This window comes from Ammospiza caudacuta, chromosome 7 (genome assembly GCF_027887145.1).
Source record: "Ammospiza caudacuta isolate bAmmCau1 chromosome 7, bAmmCau1.pri, whole genome shotgun sequence".
Classification (NCBI taxonomy): Eukaryota; Metazoa; Chordata; class Aves; order Passeriformes; family Passerellidae; genus Ammospiza; species Ammospiza caudacuta.
Window position 1 is genome coordinate 33,556,275 of NC_080599.1, and position 13,273 is coordinate 33,569,547.

General features: G+C 39.3%; 1 long non-coding RNA gene across 1 annotated transcript in view; it reads left to right on the top strand.

Moving 5' to 3' along the window:
* Nucleotides 1-2,328: 2,328 nt before the first annotated feature.
* The window catches only part of LOC131560290 (uncharacterized), a 36,228-nt gene continuing 25,283 nt past the window's right edge, over nucleotides 2,329-13,273 (top strand). Inside the window, exon 1 of the long non-coding RNA XR_009274941.1 lies at nucleotides 2,329-2,400. This is a non-coding gene — a long non-coding RNA (uncharacterized LOC131560290). The remainder of the gene's footprint in view (nucleotides 2,401-13,273) is intronic.

Here is a 13,273-nt window from a genome sequence, read left to right on the forward strand (position 1 = left end):
TCACTGTAATTTTGAATCCCAGCCCAGCTGGTGGTTCTTAGATTTCAGGTTCAGGTTATGAGTTCAGTACTTTCAAATGAATCACTGAGAGCAGTACTTCTGTCTAAGAGTTGTCTTTTTTTTCCTGGAAGGTTTTCCTGGTTTTACGGATGCAGATCCTGAGAAAAGAACATTCTCCTAGAAGTACCAAATAAAAAGAAAAATATTAAAATTTTCAAATTTTCCCCCCTGTTTCTTTAAAGTGCTTGTTCTCTTCTGTTGTTCTATAGTGCAACAAAGATGTGTGGTATATGCTGCCTGTGCGTGTAATTGGCCTATTGGTCTTGTTCTTACTTATTTTTGATTTCATCAAGATTTTAATTGAAACTTCAGTGTTTTTGTGAAGGCCTGTATTTTGAGGAGCACTTTTTACCTTTTTTAATGAGCAGTTAGTGGGGTAAAGATTTTCCTTTTTGTCTGCTGTCTGTGGACAGTTCTCTTCAGAAACAAGTTAATGGATAATGTCCCAGTGCTCACCAGGAAGTTTGGGTTTTAATAACCTGCCTGCTTATGAAAACATATTATCAACTCTGAAGACAGAAACAGTGAAAATGTTTAATGAATTGGGATACATTTTCAGCTTTGGTCATTAGCACACAGCCCTGATCTTCATCCTTAGTTTCTTACTGATGCTAGCTGAATTGATGAAGAAGGCTGTGGATTGATTAAATAGGATATAAAGGCAATCACGTAGTTTTTTTTTCTTTATATTTATTCCCAAAGGTGTTTGTTGAGGGCCATGCTGCTTCCTTCCACAGAGGCAGACAGAGGTTCTAAGGTGGTGGTTCCTTTGTTGAACTCTGAAGGGCAGAAATGCTCTTCTGGATAAACTGGCTGAGGATTGTTGCAATTTAATGCAGATAGTTAAACAGGAAACTACCAAGGAAGGCTTTTGAAAAAATCTCCCCTATATGATTACAAATTTTAAAAAGTCAAAATAAATATGGGAAGCATCATCATTTACTTCTAATATTTCACCGATAGTAGTATTCACATCTTAAAAAGATAAAAAATGCAGACAATAATTTTGCAGTCAGATCAATTACTTGCATTGAGTTGACTAAGAGTGAGTATGATTTCAGTGAAAAGTCTTAACTTTAAATTGTTCATATTGAAGCATATAAAGAAGCTTCTCTTTTTTGGATAATAGTGCACACTCTGAAACAAATTTGGCATACTAAAAATATTACTGGAAAGAGTTCACTCTTTTTAGACATAAACAATTGCTAAAACCCTTTTGATAATGTTTTCAGTAAAGTATTTAAATGAATCACAGAGTAGTAGATATCTCACATTGGATGTGGAGATTTTGTTTAGTTTTTTTTCAAACCTTAACTTCCTGTGGAGAAAAAGGGTCCAACAAAGAAACAGTGAAAATAAAAACCAGCAGGAACATAAAAAGAAAATTTTGAAAAACTGTCAGCCATCTTCATTCACAAACAGTGAGCCCTGTGCCAGAGAGATTTGATACTCCTCATTTCTGGGAGAACAAACATGGAAAGGAAAGAAAAGACATGTCTGTAGTCTGTTCTGTCTTTCCAGATGGTTGTCACATCCCTACTCCAGAATGGTTACTGAGCTGCTCAGATGAGAACCCTTAACCTGTATTCATCAAAAAGTGTCTCAATTGATTTAAATAATACTGTCACTATAAGTAGGATTTGTTTTCACTAAAACAGGTGGGGGCATAAAGAAACAGTTCTAGTTAACAGATTTCATATGAGCCCCAGCAATGGGGCCATGACAAGTTGCTGAGGATAGAAACCTTTTCAGCCTATAGAGCTGTGAGGGGAGGAGGATCTGTGTACGCAATTTAGTTGGTGACACTGAAAGGCAAATGATTGAGAAAGGATATGAGATGAGCCATATTAGACCCAAAAGCTCATCTAGCCCCGTTCTTGTCTTGGGTATCATCAGAAGTTGAAGAATGTAGCTATTACCCTCTGAAGTACTATTCTGAACACAAACACACTGTTCTAGCCCTGCTGGGCCAGAAGAGAGGTTTTTCTCCTTGGGATACCTTCACAATTTTTTCCTCAAGAATCCTGTCACAGAACTTGTTTAAACCTTTGCATCCACTGTAGCATTCTTATTCAAGGTGTTCCACTGTAGCTGGATAGAACATAAGAAAATAAAGATAGTGTAGAAAATAATCTTACCCCTAAGGAGCTGCAGCTGGGCCAATTATCAAAGATTAGGAACAGGCCTGACTTTAACAGGCCACAGCTGTAACCAATGAGAAGAAGATGCTATAAAAGAGTGGGGGTGGCTGGGTGAGAAGGGAATTGGAGTTAGTTGGCTGCTTTGTGAAGAAGAAGGAGTCAGTGCTCTGAGGAGATGTCCATGAGAAACACCAAGAAGGTATGAAAGTTTTGTGATAAAGAGACAATAGTATGGAACCCTTGTGATAAGATGACAGTGTTCCACAGCTTGACTGTACATTACTGTGGTTAGAGTCTGAAATCTGTTTATGTTAGTTGATGCTTCTGAGCTCTTGTGTGGGAAGAAGCAGTGAATGGATCCTCTGTTACTGTTGCTATGCCACTTCCAATTTGATAGGTGTCTATCTTTTCCTCCCTATGGCACGTCTTCCATACTGGACCATGCCAACACATTTGATTGTTTCCTGTCCAGTAGTCGTTCTGCAGATTTTATTATCCTTGACATTCTTCTCCATGCCTTTTCTATTTGTATATCCATTTGAGAAATGGGATCAGAACCAGATAAAAGGGCTCTGTGGGTTTATGCACTGATGCAGTCATGCTCTCTGCTTTCACAGCGACTCCTAAAATTTAATTCACTGTTTTCTTGTCAACTGTTCTTTTAGCTGAGGCTTTCATTATCTGTTATGTTATCTGCATTACTTGTCTGGCTAGTTTGTTACCTACATTGGGCTATCGAGATCTTCCTCTTGGTGCTGTAATGAGCTTGGAAACCATCATTTTAAATGCATAGTCATAATTGTTGATTCCATATGTTTCCCTTTACATTTGCTTGCATTAAATTTCATTGATCAGTTTGTCATGCAGCAATTTGTCTCATAAAGTCCTTTTGCATGTATTCATAGGCAGCCCATGTCTTTGCTTTCTTTAGTCCAGTTTGCTCCAGGCTCTGGGTAAAGTATCTGAATCCCCAGCCTTACTTCTGGAACCCCTTTAAAAGCAGATTTCCTAAAAGCTCCTGCTGGATGATGCTAACTGATGCTGAGAGTGTTAAGTTCTGTGCAGCAGAGTGAAAAGAAGGTGTTGGAGTCAGGTTCCTGAAGGTGGAAAGCTGATGTACTTGTGTATTGTGCAGCTTTAGAAAGTGATAGAAGTTAAAACAGAGCTCTTGAATGTCTGTGCAGGGTGCTGAAGAATATTTTTCCCTGGTTGGCCTCCTCACCGTATATGCAGTATTATTACTGTAACCGTGCTGTACTATATAAATGAATGACTTAGTGATTTACCCACTCTACCATGACTATGTGACCAATATCCATTTCTTGTTAATTCTCAAACCTTTAAAATGGCAGTATCTTAAGCTCTGTATTCCAGAGCATTGCCTGCTCTTTAGGCAAGAAAACCTGATGGGGTGTATGTTATTGGCCACTGGACCATGCCTTCATGTATCCATCAAGCTCAAGGCTGGTGGGAAGAGTCTGGGTCTTCATCCTGGGAAGAATGGGCTTCCAGGGTGGCTATAAAGTCCCAAAATTGCTTTCCTGGGTTGAAAATGAAAATTCAGTTTGTTTTACTTTATTACAATTTTTTCTAGATAAAGGAAAATAGTAAAAGGTGGGTAGAGTCATTCAAATGACAATCATTTCTCATCTGGGTTCTAGCCAATGGTTCAGGTGTTCAGACTGGTTATGCTGTGGTATGTTCTGCTATTGATACAGATGGTGCTGTGAAATTCTGTGTTTCCTTTTGATTTTGAGCCAGTTCCCCATCATGTTGGCTTACCTGTCAACTGAGTCATCTTGATCTTTTGTGACAGAAGAACTGTGGGAGAAAAAGCAATGGATAGAAGTGGTGTTTTAAAATAATCACCAGAGTAAAATTAAAGTTGCTGTTGTCTGTGACCTACCTGGTGTCCCAGTGCCTTCAGAGGCACAGTGGCATTTGACTGTACAGGTAGGATCTTCCACAGGAAGCTGCATCTTGGGGCTTAGGCTTCACTATGGATAATTTGAGGAATCTTGCTCTGAGGTGGTGAGAAAAAGGTACTTACACTTTGACTGAGGGAAAAGCCATTCTGTTGGTTTGACAATTCAACAGTGGGCTCTCACTGGGGAGGAAGAACTAGATCCTGTCTACTACTTCCAGTTAATTCTTTTTAAAAGAAAATGAAAGATCAAAACAGTCCAGCTGCCAATGAAATGAAACATAAGTAGTGATTTGTCTGACAGACTTCTAAATCTGTTCCCCTTGACATTTTATTTTGTCAGTGATTTAGCCCTGACAGACTTATGTCCCATACAGCTTTTCCAAGGGCTGGACTTTATTTACTCATTTAGCCTCTTTTTCTTAAAAGAGACACTGGAAACATAAATGCATTTGATATACATTGTTTGTAACAAACTGGAAAAGATCCAAGATGTCCAACTGCCAGAAAAAGTTTGCTGGAAGGGCAATGTTAGCCACAATGCCACATGTATTATCCCAAGGGAAGGTAAGTGGGAAAGGTTTGGAGCACAGTGACGAGCCAGAGAAAGAGACAAGGGTGGTCTTGGACGTGCAGCAGAGCATCCTTCACAGGAATTGCAGCTTAAGTCACTTTGCTGCTTGAAATCTTTGTTCAGAATTACATAATGCAATGTGATAGAATCATGCCTTCTGTATCACAGAGTCCCTGACTCTGCTTCCCAGTTGAGGAAGAAAAATCCCTTCCAAGGAAGTAGCTCTATCCTGTCCTGTGTTATAGGGAACTTTCTGAAGTTCTCCAAAAACTCTGCTTAAGCAGCTGCTTGGTTTATGGTATCAGTATATATATCTGGACGCCCAATTGCTCCTACACAGATTCTATACAGATGCTTATCCTGAAATTCTCCTGAGTCCCTGAGGACTCGATAAATCCTGCCTTAGATCAGAAGAATTCTTAATGTCCTTTTTTTGCTTCTGGAACAATGGAATCATTATCACTGCTGTAATGACTTCACACTTCTACAGCCAATGATGTAACATTTTAAACTTGGCTTGCAGAGCAATTGTTTTGCTCCTCTGAATTTTGTTTATTACTGACATATGGATACAAAAGGGTATAATTTAGTAGCTAGATCTAATCAGCACTTTGTATATAAAATGCATCAAAACCAGACATCAATAGCAGTCCATCTTAGTGTGTCTGCATTCCAGATCATTGTGTAGTGTAAGTTAACTGTTCCTTTCATTTCTCCTGGAGCCCAGCTGGTCTTGCTTAATTTCACACTATTTTATATTCTGTTTATTACTGAGGCCAACAAGTATTTTATTTTAGCTGTTTGTACATGTTAAACAAACATGGGATCTGGGTGGAATGTCTCTGGCAGAAACATGCTAATTCCTCATACCCTCAGAGTCCATTCCACACTTGAAGGAGTGGACTCAGCCAATTAAATTAGGCACCCAAACAGGAAAACCACAGACACACGATTACATGTTCAGCCAAAGCTAAATGGTGCAGCATGGAAAGTCGTGTTGTTGTTTAGCTTTTTCACAGTGAGGCCTGTGTGAACAGAGACAGTTGGCAAGGACTCTGTCAGAGCCTGCCCATGGGACACAGGAGAAAGGCAATTCCTGCTTCATGGAGCTGGCAGAATTGGTTTAGCTCTTCTTCATGAAAAGATCGTCGTAGGTATGCAGTAATAGAACAACACCACATTTCAGCTTCCAGGTAGTGTCTTTGGTGTCCAGAGACTAGAAAAGTCCTAAAGGATTTTTGGCTTCATTTTTTTGCAGACTTCTGCCCTGGTTGAGGTTACCAGGCCCTGAACACTATTCACAACATTCACGAATCACAGAGTTGCTGATGAGATATGGTGAGTCCCTGTCCCGTGCTGGCTGTCTGATGGCCTAGTGGTTAGGAAACATGCACAGGAAATACTAATTTGGGCATTTGTAGGAACATTTCAAATCTTGTCTGGTTATATTTAAAAAGAAAGGGTGCTGCTATAAAGCTGCATTTAAAATAAGAGGCCTACTGTTTTCATTGAAATGCTTGTGGTGCAGAAAATTCTGTGATGTAGCTCCAGGATAGCTGGAGATACCTTGTTTGGTCTATTCAGTTGCCTGAGCATCTTTCATTCAGAGAGATAGAGACTTAGATCCAGCCTGTATTCATGCATCTTCCTGGCCAGTTCTCATGATTCCTCCTGAGAGCCCTGTGCCAAACTGTTACTGCCAGCACTTCCCAAAGCACTCATTCTTCGCTGAGGAAAAATAACCAGTTTTGTTATGTACCACTTCCATGCTGGATGTCCAAAAATCAGGTGTACTAATGCACAACTTGCATTGCTTCATTTACATAGCCCTTGGCTACTAGGATGGTGTGTACCTTAGGAATCCTTGAGAGCGGTCAAAATCTGAATATAGGCTGCCAGGCCAGTGGGGAGTGACAGTGAATGATCATTGTGATTGTGGTCTGTCATGGTGAAACACAGCTCTGCTACTTTATTTAATAGAGTCCAAGCTACTTATTGTGTTCTGATGCTGCCATTGCCAGACTACAGCTGGAGTGTGTGGGCACTATGAACTGTGTCCTTTGTGGAGTGTGTTAGACTGTGAGCTGTGATGATTTTTTTTTATTTTTTTTTTTTTTTACTTCTGAGGAAAGCTGTTTGGTCCTTTGGACCTTGTTCACTCCATGGGATGCTGCAGTGATTTAGGTTGGCTGCAGTAACCAAGCTAGCAGTACCTTCATTTAACTGGGAAGGAGCTTGTTACTGTCTTCCTTTAAAATTCTTCAGATCTGAAAATTATTTTCCAGCTCTTTGGTCCAGAATAGACGAGGCTTCTTGCTTTAGCCCATGCATCTAACAGTGGCTATTTCATTTTTTTAATTTATAAAAGAACTAAGCCAAGTTGCATGCAAACATATTTTTGCATGATGGATCTTTTTTCTGATGTTTTGATGGTATTGTAGGTATGGATTTCTAGTTTAGTATTGTTCCCTCAGTAAAAATTACTGGGGCATTGTATTTAGAGTAAAATAACAGTGATCAAAGGTGTGCAACTCCTGTTTTCTCTCTGAGCTGAAATTTTGTTAGTCTTTTCTCATGCTGGTGGGAGGAAAAGGCCAAGGCATGGTTGTTTGCCTAATGAGGGCAGGATACAGCTGGGAGGAAGCTTGAAACTCCATCACAGAGTCTGCAAACAGTCTAGTCTCATCAAATAGATGCCCACTGTTTGCCAAAATTCAGTGAAATTGGGAGATAATGAGGATAATGAAATAAAGAAAAAGAGAACACTGTTGTTCTTTAATGCTGTGACCTTTTGTGAGATGTGTGGCTTGCACGGGTGTTTGTGTGAGTGCTGGCCCATGCTGATTTTACAGTGCTTAGCTGTGTGATGGCCGCTTACCAAAGCTGCGGAAGCGCCCTGTGGCCGCCCTCTCTCTGGGCTCGATAAGCTCCTGCAGTAACGCTGCAGTTAATAGTTTCTGGAAAAGCGGATATCTATCTGGATTTGAACGAGCGCATTTTGGGCTAAATATTGAAGTTACAGGTATGTTATACAAATCCTGGGTGTGCCAGCCAAGCCTGTAAAAAAAGCTCATTAGGATTAATCTCTAGCAGGGTGACTAATGCAAAGGGAATGAGGTACTTCCCTCCCTGAGTCAGCAGAGATTTGACACAGCTTTCAAAGGGGCTTCACTGGAATGCAGTCGATTGCTTTGTGCAGTAGGTATGCTCGTTTATTTAATTTGGAACTGCTTGCTTTAGACCAGAGAATACTATACAAAATTGGGAGAGACACATAGCCAGATATTCTATGAATAGATTTAAACCAACATAACTCAGTTTGGAAGACATGAAGTACATAATTATCCAATGTACATTAAAAGCACTAAAGACAGCAGCATATGAAATCTATCTTACCTCCTGCTCTGCTCTTTGAGCTTTGCCAGATTTTTATGTTTGAAGAACCATATTTACAAGTGAGGTTTTGTTACATCCTATCTCAGTTTAATTTTCACAGTGACTTCCACGTGTAATATCAGGAAAATTAGTTGCAGCTCAAGATTACAAAATGTGGTATTTTAGGAAGGAGTAGCTAAAGAAGGCTCATTAGCAGTTCTCCAAAGCTTTCCTTAGGTGGTAGCTTACTGGTAACATTTGTGTAAGGCAACGGAATTTTTTTCCTTGTAAGTGCTGTAGTCAGCTAATAGCAGTCAGATTCTTTTGAGTGGTGCGTAATTGTTAGCCCCATAAAAAGAAAAATAAATTGCTCATTTTATCAATAAAGATATACAGAGCCAAATACCAACACAAAGAAAATTTCAGTATGATTTAAAATGCTTGCTTATGTTTCATTCCCAAGTAACCCACTATTTGTAATTTCAGACTGAGAACTTTATTTTGCCTCTACGTTTTCTTAATTTTCATCTGCAATACGTGTTTCATTGCGGATAATTTATCAGGCGCGGTGAGGATATTTGGAGATCCTTTTTAAAACACCTAATCGTTTTTCAAAGAAAGTTAACGGAAAGAGTAGATTTTCTTGATAATCCTTTCAAAATTAAAATACAACACAAAACCACTATGTTTAAGTGACATTAAGGGTCTCACTTAAACTAGCTAAAGCTGGGAAATTCGAAGTGAATAACTAACACTGTTGTAAACTGCCCTCATGTATTGCAGCTGACAGTGCGGAAGCAGAGGTTCAGAGAGCAGTTCAGATAATGATCTTAAGAGTCTGAATATTGCCTGTGCCTCAGCAGTCCCGCGAGCAGGATAGATGCCTTTCAAGATCATTCTTTCTCATGAAAGATACGGCATTTCCTTTCCATGGTCATACTGAACATGATTTTCCTCTGGCCAATTTATGCTTCATTCCCTGGTTAACAGCAAGGGCTAAGTAGCGCACAAGCAGTTTCCAACAAACAGAGAAATCTGTAATATTACTCTTAGTTTTACTGAAGCCTGAAGAGTCCTAATCCTAGCCTTGCTTTCTCTCCAATCTTCACTAAAAAGAGACCCCAACTAGCCAGAAGTATCAGAAGAATCTGGATCCCCCCCCTGTTTTTGTTTGAGGTCCAGTTTCACCTTTTCTCCACTGCAAACAGTTCAGTATGCTGTATTCACACACTTCATTAGCTTCATATTGCCAGTATATCAGATAAGCATTTAGTTAGGCACAGCAGGACTTCTTAGGGAGAGAACCTATTGTAGAGCTTCCATGATTCATGGAATTTGTACATCATTTTAGGAGTTTATTAAAATTTTCCAAATATTCTGACATACCTAAGGAAGGGGAAGTATTACAGTGTCATAGTGCTCTTTCTTGAAGCTGAATGGCAGAATTTTGTGCAGAAAAGGGAAGTTAGTATTCTTGGTGCTTCTTTTCTAAATAAACTAAAGGTACAGTTAATTTGAGGCAGGAAAAACCTTTGCCTTTCAGCCACTAACTTTAATGTTAGCCCGTATTTTGCAGAATTCTTGCAAGTAGAACCTGCAGTGTTTGATTAATGTCAGAATTTCCTTTCAGTCTTTCTCTGAACACATTCCTTGAAAATTTGCTTAATTGTTTAAAGTTGCCCATACTTTACTGCCCGTACTAAATGATACAAGAAAACACAGCATCACATTGCATTACCAACAGGGCCAAAACAGAAAGTGACACTTTTATGCAGTTGTGTATTTTGTGAATCAGGGGTAATTGGAACATATTAACGATTTCCTTGACTCCTCCTTATTCTGCTCTGCCCCTGCTCCCCCTGCAACCATCCATATAAACTCTAAGGATATTTAACACATTTAAAGCTGTCCAGCTCTATGTAGCTCCTTGTAAAGTAATTCGGAATGATGATTCCTAGTGGGTGAGTCGTGCTCAGACATCAACTCACACATACACATAGCAGCGCGGAAAGCATGAACCTGTTAAGGATTTCACCTTTTAAGAAATGACAGAATAATTACAGGACAACATGTCCTTCATGAGTAAAAACAACTAAGCTAAAGTGCTTTCAAGGCTGGTGTGGCCTACTTCTCTTCTAGCAAGTTGCATAATCATAAATTGCTAAGGGATTGATTCATACACTGAGTGGTAACAGGAGTCTGTATAAAGGTGTATATAAATATGTGGATAACACAGATGAAGGCTGAACTGAGTTCAGTTCTTCAGTACAGCTTGGCAACAGAACTGAGATGATAGAGCCAAAACCTGGACTTCATATACAGATACAGAAAATGCAGAGGATAAACCATGTGTTACCTTAATGAAGGGTAAATAAGATGTTCCATTTTCAGACCTCTTCAGGAGGTGATTGTGATAGTTGGTAAATTGGCCTGAGGCAAAACTTAGGTGTAAGAAGTACTCAGTCCTAGAATTAATGTTCCTGGATTTCAAAAAGAAGGAAAAAAGGGGGGGGGGGGTCTGCCATCTAATTTTATCTGGATGTGGGTGAATAGACATAAAAATGTTGCCATTTGCATCATTTAAAAGAAAACATGCCTTAGTTAAAAATTAAAATGACCACAAACCAGAAATATCATCTTGCTTTTCAAGTTCTCACGTATCTATCACAGTGTCTTCCTGGTGAACCAGTTGTTAAACTTCTTTGTATGTTTTTATGACTTGAAATCATAAAAGTTAATTTCAGTTAATCTATATTAGTGGGATGTTGTTTCTTTGTCTGAACACTTTAACTGGACAGATTGCACATACACTACAGTATCACCAAATGCCAGGTGAATCTTGCAGAGCTATGAGCAAGGGTAACTCAGCCTCTGAAGGTTTTCCAGAGATTTAAGCTGCATGAAAAAAAATATACTTGTTGAAAATACCTACTCTTTACAGACAGGGATGCTTCTTTTTCCTGAGCATAATTTTAGGGCCACAGTTTCAAAGGTCCACTTAATAGGCTTCTCCTTCTGTACAAAAAACCTTTGCCCCTTAATACACAATGGCACATTGGTTGATCTGGATAGGTAACATTTGCATGCATAGGCAGTAGATTCTGTCATTTATGCTTGTAGATAATAGAACTTGCATGCACAAGACTCATTTGGATTTGGCCTCAGAACAGATTGGGAGGACAGATATTTAAGATTTGAGGGATAGATGCGCAGTAGGGGACTGCTGGGGTAAATGATGGTTGAGTCTGGAATATCGAAATGGGGATGCTAAGGAAAGAATGAAAACAGTGCTCATCTGTTTGAGTAGTACTGAAAGCAAAAGGAGTTTATACAAAGAGCAAGGCAAGAGTGATATCAAAGGTCACCTTTCATTGTGAAGAGAATTTGAAACATGAAATTTTCTTTTCTGAAATATGTTTTTGCCCTATGGTCTCTGTCCAGTGAAGGCCTTTAATCCATCTTTCATGAAATTTCAGCCAGAGCCTAGTGCTTCATGTCACTGATACCAAGTAATTTAACAGAGATTGTAGATATGTAAGGGTCAATCCTTCAACTCAGGTGAGATTTTTAGGCTCGCTGAAGTAATGTTAGTTTTGTGCTGGCTGATAAAATGTGCTTGGATGGTTAGATTCTTTCAAAATTACTATAATTGTAGAATATCCCTCTATTTGACTTTGGTCAGCCAAGACTAACGTTCTGGGTCTGAATTTCAGGGACGTCATTTACAATATAAGAGGAAGCTGGTATCCCGATCTAAATGTTTACATTTGAAATCCCAACGAAACAAAGCTTTGTGCCAACTCCAGGGCCATAACACAGGGGATGGTATAATCTGAAACCAGACTGTGAAAAGCCTATTACATTTTAATATCACAGTGGTCACTCAACCTAGCGCAGACTCACTCTTTGCTTAAATAAGATCTCACTGAAATAAATGAGTCATGCTGGAGTCAGTAGTATTTTTCTTGTGGCTCTGTTTTGGTGCACTGACTGTAATATCAAGGCCTCTGCAGCAATGCACTTAAACACAAGTGGGTGAAATATGGGGAGAGCAGGAGTCCTAATTTCAAATTTCTTGGGTTTGTCAGATTATGTTGTATTGTATCAGATTTTTCTGTGAAAGCTGAGGCCACAGGAGTCCCATTACACTTTCTGGGCAAGATCCTCAGATGATGTAAATTGGTTCAGTGCTGCTAGACTAAGTGGAACAGTGTTGAATTCAGTGGCTCAGGATTTAGCCCAGTAGGTCTGAGATAGCTATAAAACCTCACTCTGTGCTTGGAAAGTCATACCCTATAAATGCTTCCACAGTGCAGTTTTTTATAGTGTCTATAGGAAGCTCACTTTGTCTCTGTGACTTAAAAACACTAACTAGGCAAGGTCAAATTTCTGTTGTTCTCACACTATAACTGTTAATACTAATAAGTGAAGGTTTAAGTGTACTGTCTCTTAGTGGTTTTGATCTTTTTTTATTCTGAGTTTGTCGCTCTGAGCTATTTGTATCTTGGGCCATTTTATAAGTACACAAACATAAAGAGAATATTGCTAGCAGGGACTGGCTTGGTGTCCTGCGTAGTAGAGTATCCTTCTGACAATGCCTGTGTTTACTTGCACAAAAGTACCAGGTATATAAATAGCATGCAGGTGCAGTTAGTCTACCCTAAGTTTCCTCAAGCACTCACATTCCTTTTTCACATGGTAACTAATGAAATGACATTTTTGGAAGAAAGTGTTATGTCTCATTGTGTTAGCTGTTTCAGGGTCTAGCCTGAACTCCATCGCATTCACTGAGTGTGCTCCTGCTTTGGCATTAAGAGCTGAGGTGGCAGTCATTTGAAAGTATTTTGCAACAATTACCTTATAAGTAGATTTGCTTCTGCAAAGGGAAGGAGATTGTATTAAGTGAGCTACAGAAGCAGGCATTTATGTGCTTCTCTGTTAGTATACAGCAGCCCTTATTTTGTAAACACAAAGATAATATAAGATAATCCATTTCTTCAGTTGCACAAACAGTTCAAAAGAGATTTGTAATGAAATGGCTTCTAGCAATCTTTAATATTTCATGGTCATTTTTTGGGATGGTGGGGGGAAACCCCCAGCTTGACTCCCCTGTTTATCTTTTTCACTTGAGAGGCTTCAGGCTCTGGTTCTGATTTCAGTGTGTATTAGGCTGTGGGTAGGTTGGGCCTTGAGTGTCTT